Source organism: Aegilops tauschii, chromosome 5 (genome assembly GCF_002575655.3).
Source record: "Aegilops tauschii subsp. strangulata cultivar AL8/78 chromosome 5, Aet v6.0, whole genome shotgun sequence".
Lineage (NCBI taxonomy): Eukaryota > Viridiplantae > Streptophyta > Magnoliopsida > Poales > Poaceae > Aegilops > Aegilops tauschii.
The window spans coordinates 548,215,955-548,228,223 of NC_053039.3; positions in this window are offsets into that span (position 1 = coordinate 548,215,955).

Consider the following 12,269-nt stretch of genomic DNA (forward strand, 5'->3'; position numbering starts at 1 on the left):
AGTATGAACCATAGCTACAGAACCTGACCTGAGAAAAAAAATCTTCTTCTCCTTTAAGCATTGAGTTGGGATTCGGAGTGGTGGTCCTCGTGCTTTGGGCACTGCAGTTCCCTTACTAACTGCTCGTGTTTGGGTGCTCTGTGGTGGAGACGGTGCTGTGTCAACTGGAACTGGGTTACTATTTGCCGGGGTTGGGGTTAGAAGGGGTGTAGCTGGTTCTCTGTCCAACTGGGTAGGGGTACAATCTGCGAGAGTCTGGGTTATGTGTGGTGGATCTGGTCCTTGGGCAAGTACAACCGTGGTTCTATCTGCATCAACTGGTAGCACTATCTTTTCTGAAGACCGTGTTGTTACTCCCTTAGATACTGCCATCACGCTCTCCAATTCAAATGGCTGATAAACAAGAAAAGTAATTGAAAGTATAGACATTGTATGATAGACAGGTGCAATGGATAGTGGGGAATAAAAAAGGGCATGAAAAAATTCATATTTATGTTGTCTAACCAAACAGGATAGCATGACACAATTTCACATATATGATGGCTAACTAAACAGGATAGCATGACACAATTTCACATTATGATGGCTAACTCAAAAAGATGGAAAGACATAGTTCAAAATATGAGACTATGTGAACAGGATGACATGACATAACTATATAATGTGTTTATTAAATAGGTTGGCATGCCATAATTCACATACATTCACGGATAAAATGCCATAATTCAAAATATGATGACTGTAAACACTAAGCAGGATGAGATGATATAACTATATGATGTCTTTATTAAATGGGTTGCCATGCCATAATTCAGATACATGATGTGTATGTACTATGTAAACATGATGGCATGATATAATTCAAATATATGATTTATATAGTAAGCAAGTAAGCAGATGGCAATCCATATATGATGTAAAAACTAAGCAATGCAAGACAACATGCATGACATGGGTAATATAACCCTGCCAAGTTTGAGCATAGACCTCAGGGGGGAAATAGGACTAGTCATCAGTCTCTGAATCCTCCTCTGAGGAGCTCTCTGTAACCAGCAAGATGTCTGCTTCAGCAGGTAGCATTGTCTGCTCTGAATACCTTGTTTTCACTCCAGATACTTCCATCACCGCTTCAAATGGTGATGCACAGGAAGAGTAGTTGAATATACAAACGTTGTCGACAAATGGAACACGTAATACAAAAAAATGATAGCATGACATAATTCACATACATGATGATTGGCTAAACAGCATGGCATTGCATAATTCACATATATAATGCCTTTGCAACAAGATAGCATTGTATAATTCACATATATAATGTCTTGCAACAAGATGACAATGCATAATTCACATATATGGTAATTAGACACTGAACAGGTGGCATTCACACAAAGCATGTCTAAACTAATCAAATGACATAGCAATGCGAGACACCATCCGCACGATATGAGCAACATAACCCTGCCAAGTTAGAGCATACACCTCGGGGGGGGGGGGGCGGGGGGATAGGACTGGCCATCTGTCTCTGAATTCTCCTCTGAGGAGCTATCCATAACCAGCGAGATATGCGCTTCGTCAGATAGCATAGTCTGCTCTGAAGACCTTGTTTTCACTCCTGAATTTGCCATCACCGTGTCAAATGGCTGATGCACACGAAGAGCAGTTGAAGGTACTAACATTGTTGACAAATGTAATATGTAACAAAAAAAGGATGGCCTGATATAATTTACATATAAGATGACTGGCTAAGCAGGATGGCATTGCAAAATTCACATATATGATGCCTGGCTAAACAAGATGGCGTTGCATAATTCACATAAACGATGAATAAACTAAACAGATGGCATTCGCACAAAGGATGTCTAAACTAAGCAGATGACATATTTGATGTATAAAGTAAGCAATGCAAGACACCATATGCATGATATAACCAACATCAGCATGCCGAGTTAGAGCAAAGACTTTAGGGGGTAAATAGGAGTTGTCTTCTCCTTCTGAATCCCCCTCAGAACAGATATCTTCCTCTCGATTACAATCCGAAATGCGTGGAGGGGGGCTGCCTTTGCGCCTACCATGGAGCGGCGTCTGCATGAAATTTTATTGCCACGCAAGGCTCGTCTCTTTTGCTCTACATGTTCAGTTCCATTGTTTACAATAACTGTCATGCATAGGAATAAAACATAGTGAGATTATGTAAGGAGTGCATGCAAAAATCCAGAGTGATGGTAGCAACCTGTGGATAGACCCAAAACCAATAATAGCAGGCAGATAATGGCTTCAGTTAAAAAATACAGATAATGGCTTCTTTACTGTTTGTTTCCCACCCAACATGAAACTCATAGTAGACACCGGAGATTAACCAGATAGTAGATAGATACTATTGATAGCGGCCCCAATATGTACCCCACAACCATTTAAAAACTCAAGTTTGACCATTAGTTTGGAGCTGACTCGGAGTCTAATCGGTAAACAGGACGATAAAGTAGCATGTAATATTAAGCGATGCATAACGTAAGCAGACACGAAAGAGTGGACCTCTCTTGCGGACCCGTGTAGTCCTCGAGGTCATGTGCTCGGTTGATGATGGTAATGCAGTTTTCATGGCTGCCAGCGGCGGGGAAGAAGACCTAACGTGGCGAAAGACAGTCTGGAGGCCAGATCCCTACTGTGCTGGACCCTTCTATCGTTGGAGCTGCTGAGCTGGGGTGGACAACGACGCAGCAGGAGCGGGACAAACCACGCAAGGTTTTCTTTGACAACTATCTGTAAGAGAAGTAATTCTGTAAGGGCTCGTTTGAATTGGAGGATTCCAACAATGCAGGGATAGGAAATAGACATGAATAGGACATGAATGCACGTGCAAAACAGAGAATTTAAAAACACAGGATTTCTGCCAATCTGGGTGTTTGATTCACAACAATTGGAAGATCACAGGATGCAAAGAAGCATGGTGAGATTAAGTCAAACCACAAGAAAATGTACGGTTATAATGCTATTATGCTACTATCTCTTAGTCTTGTGCTTCATGAATAGGAATTTGAAAAGGAGGACAAGTGAAAATTAAAATTCCTACGTTTTTTCTTTCAAGGAGACACTAAAGAAACAAATCCGTGTGCTCAGTTGACAATATATATAACATGTAGAGTAAAAAAGAGATGCAACAAGTGCACAACCTCTTTGGCGAAGCCATGTCGATCTCAGCGTGATTGGGTTGGCCGGTGAGGATGCTCCGGCTGACTTTGCTGCGGAGGAGGGGAAGAAGATCTTAGGCGTCTGGAGATGGAGCCCGAGGTATTGCTCCGCTGTGATGGAGGGTTTCGTCGTTGGAGCAGCTCCGGTGAGTTGTACGACACCGAGGCTGAAGCAGGACAAGAGAGACAACGAACAACGTTAACCTGAGTGGAATTCTAATAGCATCTCCAATACATGACGTAAAATACATAACCACAAAGTGCTAGATGTAAAATACATCAGCCGCTCATCTCTGAACTTAACTGTCGAAACTGAACTTAACTATCGAAACTGAACTTAACTGTCGAAACTGAATTTTGCCGTCGAAACTGAATTTTGCTGTCGAAACTGAACGCACTAGCAAGGTGAGGCTACACGTCGGTCGACTGACTTTTTCATCTCTGGTCAGTTGATTTTGCAGCCGTTGGATACGAAATCAAGGGCCTGCAGTTCATCTTCAACCTCCACCCCCTGCGCCGTCAGTTACCACCGGCCAAATAGCAGCCCCCCGCCGCCCGCGACCGGCGGTGCGCCGCCGCGCCCGCCCCAAAAACACTCCCCACCGCCGGTCTGCCGCCGCCCCGGCCATCCCTCTAGGCCCCCCCGTGCCAAGCTTTTTCTCCGGCGATCCCCACGCCACTGCCCCGCCAACGCCCTGCCACCGCCGGCGACCACCGCCCCCATCCTGAACCCTAAGATAGATAGTGGGGTACCTCTCCGGCGAGCCCCCCTCCCCACTGCAGCTGGTTCTTCCTTCACCCCGGCGAGCCCCCCCCCCACCCCCTAAAAATTGATTGACCCAAAAGTCGATTCAGTCGACTGCATTGTAGCTAAATCGGAGCAGCATCGCAAGCAAGAGCAAGAGCGAGAGCAGCGGCGCGAGCAAGAGCAATAGCAAGAGCAGACCAGGCAGGGGACCGAGAGCAAGAGCAGAGCAGCAGCGCGAGCGAGAGCTAAAGCAGCAGCAGCTCCTACTGATGTGGACGTCGCCGCCGAGGGAGCGACGCCGTGGAGGAAGTGGCCGGAGACGCCGCCGTGGATGGAGCCGCGCCGTGTCGGCTCGGGACCGAGCGCCGGCAGCACCGTGAGATCGAATCAAGAAGAAAATCCGGCGATTAGTGTACAACCTCTTTGGTGGCGCCGATTAGGCCGCTTCATCCGAGGAAACGGTGATGATGATGTTCTTCCGGTGGTGCAGGTGAAGACGGCGGTGTGAGAATGGAGGTGGCGCGAAAGACGAGGGGAACGTCGGGGCAGCTCCTTGGAGGTGGAGGACGGGGTGGCTGAACCGGCGGGACAATGAGATCGACGACGGATCCTCATCCGGTACGGTGGATGAGGGACGTCGAGGTGTTGCTGTGGACGACGTCGTCGGGGAAGAGGCTCCGGCTGGGTGGCGGACGGAGCAGGGTGTGGGGTTTCATCGTGGGTTTTCGCGGCCTCGGTGTACGAATGGGTGGGCGGATGGGATGGCAGTGGGGAACCATGGCTTAGAGACGCGCTTGTCCGAAATGTGGGGTAAGTTACGAAAGTACCCCCACCGATTTGAGGCGGTTCTTTTGGTTCAGGGGTACCACGGGCATTTCGCGTGTCGGGATTTCACAGGAGGTGGGAGTTTTCGTGCGCGTTGTAATTTCGGAATAGCAAGGCGCGGGTTGAGATGGAGGGAGTTGTCGGAGCACAACGAGACAAAGATATATCTTAAATATTTTGGGCTAACAAGGCGCAGGTTGAAATTTCTGGACAAGCCTAACGTGTACTGTACCAAATCAATGCGCACTACAAATGTCATTCCAAACTTTGAATTCATGTTATGTTCAATTCAAATATTTTGCTACGTGTATAATGCATGCAACCTACTACTCAAATGAACGTTTTGGTGCATTCCAAACGTATATACTACCGCTTCAATATGAACTAAATTTGAATTCGTTTCTCTATTTGAATAAGATCTACAGTAATGATTGTTGTGAAGTCAAAGCATTTGAATTCGTTTCTCTGTTTTAATAAGATCTACAATCATCATTATTATCAAGTTAAACCATCGTTTGTGTATTATCTTCACAGCACACCACATGATTAGTCTCGAGTTACATATGAACTATGTGTACTATATGAACTCGAACTAGATTTTTTGAATCCACTTTATTTTGATTTCAAATCACATTACATTTCTAGCTCTAGCTAGATCTTCATAATCTAAACCATGTCTCATATGTATAATGTGTTTATCACATTATGTATGGTGCCCCGCCCCCTACGCCTACAAGTATTTAGATGTGAGTTGCAAACACCACACATTACCACAAATTCAAATAAAATGTGAGAATGTTCGATATATAGTATTGTTTAGATTGTTCGATATTTAGTTTTATTAGCTGCAAACGCCACACATTATCACAAATTCAAATAAAATGTGAGATTGTTTGATGTATAGTATGATTTAGATTGTTCGGCATTTAGCTGTGAGTTGCAAACGCCATGCATTATCACATTATGGTATAACATGTGCACAGCACGTGTATCACCGCTATATTCATGCATGCAATGTTTAAAACACTATGATCTCCTATTCAAATATATGAATCCGCTTTCATATCAAATTATGATCTTTGTTAGTCTCTTACACCCACACAATCCTCTAACCTTTGTAGCTACCACTAACTTTCTCTCGTGCATGCACACGCCCTCCTCGCCCTCCCCCTCCCTCGGCATTCTATCCACCGGGCACATTCATTTTTTTCTTTAGGTCGTTCTCCCAGAGTCTCCACAACTCCTTTCCGACACACACCGATCGATAAACCTCTCCAGCGATGCCTGCCTACAACATACACACACACCTTCAATCTCCTCCTTTATGTGTCCTTGCCTCGTGTCTCTCATATGGTCAGACACACGTGTAAACTCTCGCCCCTCTTTTCATCGATCTCACAACCGCACACTCCTCCCCCTATCTAGCTAGTAGTTGGGCCTCTCGCACCACCTCCTAGCTCCATTCTCTCTGTCTATCCGTCTCGCTGGGCCTTATTTGCCTCTAACAAATGGACGTACACCGACCGATCTCTCGCTATACATATAGCTAGCTAGGTCCTTATAACTCGTTTTTACCCACACGTCAATCGCTCTACCTCATTAGTTGTGTCTCTCCCTTCCTCCGACAAACAACATTTGATCTACCGATCTAGTTAGGTTTGCTTACCAAACACATGGTTCCCCTTCATCATCCATGGATGCGTCCCTACAGATCTATCACGCACAGGCACACACAGAAACACATCCCCACTCTTATTGATAACATTGTAGTTCCACCCTCAGTTTGTCTAGTAGGCCTCTCCCACCATCTTCGAGAAGGAACTCCATCACCCATCCAGCACTCTACCCCTCTCCCTCCCTCTCCCTCCCTCTCTCTCTCTCCTCTCTCTCTCTCTGTCCCATCATATTTCCCGTCCTTCAGTTATGTATGGATGTCGACCGATCTCCCTCAAGACATAGCTGGGTCTCTCCTTCTCAACACATATACGAGTCGTTCTACCTCTATAGTTAGGCCTCTGCCTACCCCTCCCCCACCCCCCTCCCCCCACACACACCGATACATCGAGCACTCTAGTCATGTCTCCCTGCCACACACAAACTTGAAATGTGCCCTCTAACGTTCCGGTAGGCCAGTCGCCCTATATCTTTGACTTGCACACACACACACACAATTTCGATGGCTCTCTTCATCGATCTCGCACCCACCCACTTGATCCTCTCTTCGACTCTATCGATAGCTATGACCGCTCCCTCTCTTCTCGTGGATTGCCCGACCCTCTATGTATGATATGGATAGGCCTCCATTTCACACACATTGCATGCAAAATTTTGTTTGAGATGTCATCGACACATATTCCCACAAATAATTCACGAAATCAACCCCCACCCCACCCCCACCCCAAAACAAAAAAACACTCACGAACGCGGTTTGTATCTCTCACACACACCCACGTAGGTGGGGGACGTGCACGAAGAGAAGAGGTGCATGCACGGCGCACGTACTCCCGTATCTTTCCCAACCACACCCGTGCGGGTACACGGTGGAGCTCATTTCTGTACAAAAAAGGCAGCCCACGTGGTAATTTGGCACGTGTACTGGTTGTCCACTTGGTGGAGGGAGGATCGTCTACCACGGGTGAACAAACAAATTGTGACTTGACGTGTTATGTTAAAAAAAGAAGCAAACCATGTGGGGCCTACCTTAGAGGCAAGGCTCTATACACTGGAGTACTTTTGATGTGTCCCGTCAACTCGCAGAACGAGGAGAAGCTTGCTTAGTACGCTGTCTCCCCCCCACGGGCGCGGTGGCTCGCAGGATGAGGTGAAGCTTGCTCCGCCTTACGCTCGCTCCCTCGCCCATGCGCAGTGGCTCGCAGGACGAGGAGAAAAATTTACTACTCCCTCCGTTTACTCCTCGTCCCTACTACCTTGGTTATAGAGATTATATCATATTGTTTGGAATATATATGTCCTTTAGTAGATTTCAATATGAACTACTAGTACATACTCCAAACACTAATGTATATAGACGTATTTTAGAGTGTAGATTCACTCATTTTGCTCCGTATGTAGCACTCTCCCTCGCCCCTCGACCCTCGCCCACATGGTGGACGTGCAGCAATTCATTCGGTCTAATATAGCCAGAATGATATATACTGCACTACCATTATTGCTCGACTTCCCGAAGAGGCGAAGAGCCAATCGCAAGGTTAATATTTTGGAGATGCCAAGCGCAAGGTTATAGGAGAACGAGTAGTAGGTGCTGCATCATTTATAAATAAAGTTTTTTTTCTTCAGTGGCACGTACGCAATATGATAGGTTCATATGGAGAGAAAAGGAAACCGCTCCACTATATACATAGTCAGGATGGGCCAGCCTACACGGTTGCTTGCTGGGGTTGCTCTCTTCACACTCTCTCGCACAAAACGACTGTGGCCACATCTCTAACATCCCGGCAGATCACGTCCGCTTGGGGAAGGGGTGGATGCTTAGTGTAGATGCGGTGGCCGTCGCCGACGGCGAAAACCCACTGTTGGCACGTCCCGATCAGGGGTCCCCGCCGTTCTCTCTCACAAAGCCGGTGAGGTTGCCTTCGTCCCTTGCTCACTGCCGCGACGTGGGCAGTTGCCACCTCCCGCCGCCCTCCTCAAGGTTGAGCTACGCCCCTCAGGTACAACTCCCTTTAGAGCCGGCTTGCACCACTGCTCCAGCTGCCCACATCATTCCTATGGATATCTCTCTACTTCTTTGCCCCGCACATACCTCTACTGGCTTCTACGTACTATATTTGTGATGAGTTTATGTCTCATCAACTAGTCCCAGTAATCTTATTCTAATCACGCTTCTTCAATTTCTTTGCCACAGGGATGCTCATCTCGAGTTTGGTGAAACTGCACAAAATGATCCGATGGTCAAAAGGTTGCAAACTTCATTTATTAGGAAGCTCGAACGTTGCCAGCAAATTGAAGCCTGGTCAAGGTTCACGGTTCAAGGGCTAGGGACTGCATGGATCGTTTTTCTTTAGCTGCCTCTGTTCCAAAATAAGTGTCAACTTTAGTAGTAGTACAACTTTGTACTAAAGTTTGCACAAAGTTGAGACACTTATTTTGGAGCGGAGGGAGTACATATATGCTATGATCTGTCAATCATTGAGATGCAATAGCATGCATGTTAGTCTCCTTTGTATTTGATGAAATGTTGCAACGGGCAACCTTGGACGCAAGATACATGTAACAGAAGCTGGAAGCTTCATAGCATTGTACAAATTTATCTCGCTGATAAATTATAGTACGTACTATACTAGTACTTCCTCCGTTCCTAAATACAAGTCTTTGTAGAGATTTCACCATGAACCACATGCGGATGTATATAGATGCATTTTAAGTGTAGATTCATTCATTTTGTTCCGTATGTAGTGGAATCTCTACAAAGACTTATCTCCTAGTAATAGCTAGCCCCCACTACTAGGAATTCTCTATCCTCTCCTTGAGCCACATCATCAAAATTGATGTAGCCGTTAGATGAAGTAAATCAGTCCATAATAGTCGTCTGATCTAGACATTGAGAGGCTCCGCACTAAGCCACATGCAAGCATGCAGAAATACCGTGGCACATGCATGTGAGTGGGTTTTAAATCACATCAACATGTCTGCATGCAAGCATGCACCGGTAGCATGCATGTAAGTGAGCTTTTAAGTCCCATTAACATGTCAAAAAGAAAAATATAATCCCATTATGCAGTAGGAGTTGGCTGATCTTTTTTACTTATGTGGGATGATCTAAATGATGATGGGAGTTTATTTTGTTTGGCTACCACATTTTTCATGCGGTTATAGAGTTTTTTTTAGTTCTATGAAATCGATAATTTTCCGTAGAGAGATATACCGCTGTTCCGCGGCAACGCGCGGGGACTCATCTAGTAATATTTAGGAACAGAGGGAGTACTATGTAAAGAGTTAGGTGTCGCACGGTGATAGTGTGAGGTGGGCCATGTAATCACTGAGCCTGCGTGTTTTCACTGCTCTTGCACGCCTCCGCTGTAAGAATGGAGAAAATTGTAATCTAGTAGTAGTACCTCCTTTCACCGAAAGCGTGGGACATCCAGCAGTCCTACCACCTCAGTAATAAAGACCGATGAGCCGTCAAATCACATAGACCCAGCAGTAAGTTGGACGGATGAAGCAACCATCACTCTTGCGCCAGTGAGAGGTCGCATCCGCTCTGCCCGGGCATGAATGCGGCACCGATTCTTTGGAGCTGCGCTGACCGTTTCAGGCGGGAAGCGCGCGCGGGCGATGGAGGGGCTTTGGGTGGGCCAGGCTGGTCAGGAGCGGGCGTGGCAGCTGTCCGCATGTCCCTACCGGACACGCCCGGAAACGAGAGGATGCACCGACTCTCGCGGCTAAAATCATACACTACACAACATCTCTCTGTAGGAGTAGGTCGATCTGTCGCTCTCTCTAACACACACATGCTGTTAAACACACACACACACACACACACACGCACACGCATGCACCTTGGTCCCATTGCACCTTCTAACGTGACTTATTACACCTAGACGGAGGGAGTAGTAAGTATACGAGATACGGTGGCACACTGACTTAAGTCGAATACAAGTGCCCAAAATTTGTGTGCATGTTATAATAAGGATTCACTTAAAATAGTACGTGGGCGAACAGAGGGATCAATTGGACAGTGTTCCCGAGCAGTAGCGAGATGTGTGAGGTAAGATACACCGTTGGCACTTTTAATTTTTCTTATTAATTTGTTTGTTTCACCCTCTGACTGGTGGGACCCAACGTACTACGTGGAGAGAGGTAAGGTGAATAAGGCTGCATTATTTCTGCACCACTTTGGATAGTCTTACCACCAAAGCCACATGACACGATTATGATTGAAATCCCAATGACTCCCACACACACAAAAAAAAACACGGCATGCTTGTCACACGAATGCAGGAATGTATAAAAGGTTATTTCCCTCTCGTTGAACATAACGGGAGGGTTGTGTAGCTGGTTAGTCTGTTCGCTCATCAAACTTGAGGTCTCGGGTTCGATAACTACACTTGAGCATAATTTGTGCCAGGAGGATTCTTTGACTGGTCAAAATGTTTTCTAGGGTTTGCACGCTACACACTCTCTCTCCAGTATATATATACACGCTAAAGCCTCAGCGCTTGTAGTTGCTCTCTTCACACTCTCTCGCCTTCTCCCGCTGGAGCCTCAGCGCTTGTAGTTGCTCTCTTCACACTCTCTCGCCCTCTCCAGATCTAAACAAGACTTCGTTGGCCTCTCTCTCCCCTCACTACTGCTCAAAGAGCCGGCAGGATCCGTCCACCGGGAAGGGAAGGAGGCTTAACGATGTCGCCGTCGGCGAGGGACTACCGGCGCAGCTGTCCACTTTCCACCCAGCGGCGGCGCGGGAGGGCCTCCGACCCCTTCTTCTTCGCCGCCGTCCCGTCACCCATCGAACCACGCCCCAAGAACCTTAAGGTATAATTTACTTACTCCACATGCATTGCTCTAGCTGCATGTATACCATGAATCTAGGACGTGGTTTAAAGAGGAAAGGAGTGGGGGAAAGTAGTGGGAAAAGTTGTATATAGCATGAATCTAGGACGTGGTTCAAAGAGGAAATGAAGGGGGAAAGTTGTATAGCATGAATCTAAGACGTGGTTCAAAGAGGAAAGGAATGGGGGAAACTTTGTTGGAAATATGCCCTAGAGGCAATAATAAATTGGTTATTATTATATTTCCTTGTTCATGACAATCGTTTATTATCCATGCTAGAATTGTATTGATAGGAAACTCAAATACATGTGTGGATACATAGACAACACCATGTCCCTAGTAAGCCTCTAGTTGACTAGCTCGTTGATCAATAGATGGTACGGTTTCCTGGCCATGGACATTGGATGTCGTTGATAACGGGATCACATCATTAGGAGAATGATGTGATGGACAAGACCCAATCCTAAGCCTAGCACAAGATCGTGTAGTTCGTTTGCTCAGAGCTTTTCTAATGTCAAGTATCATTTCCTTAGACCATGAGATTGTGCAACTCCCGGATACCGTAGGAATGCTTTGGGTGTACCAAACGTCACAACGTAACTGGGTGGCTATAAAGGTGCACTACAGGTATCTCCGAAAGTGTCTGTTGGGTTGGCACGAATCGAGACTGGGATTTGTCACTCCGTGTAAACGGAGAGGTATCTCTGGGCCCACTCGGTAGGACATCATCATAATGTGCACAATGTGACCAAGGAGTTGATCACGGGATGCTGTGAGTTACGGAACGAGTAAAGAGACTTGTCGGTAACGAGATTGAACAAGGTATCGGGATACCGACGATCGAATCTCGGGCAAGTACCATACCGATAGACAAAGGGAATTGTATACGGGATTGATTGAATCCCCGACATCGTGGTTCATCCGATGAGATCATCGAGGAGCATGTGGGAGCCAACATGCGTATCCAGATCCCGCTGTTGGTTATTGACCGG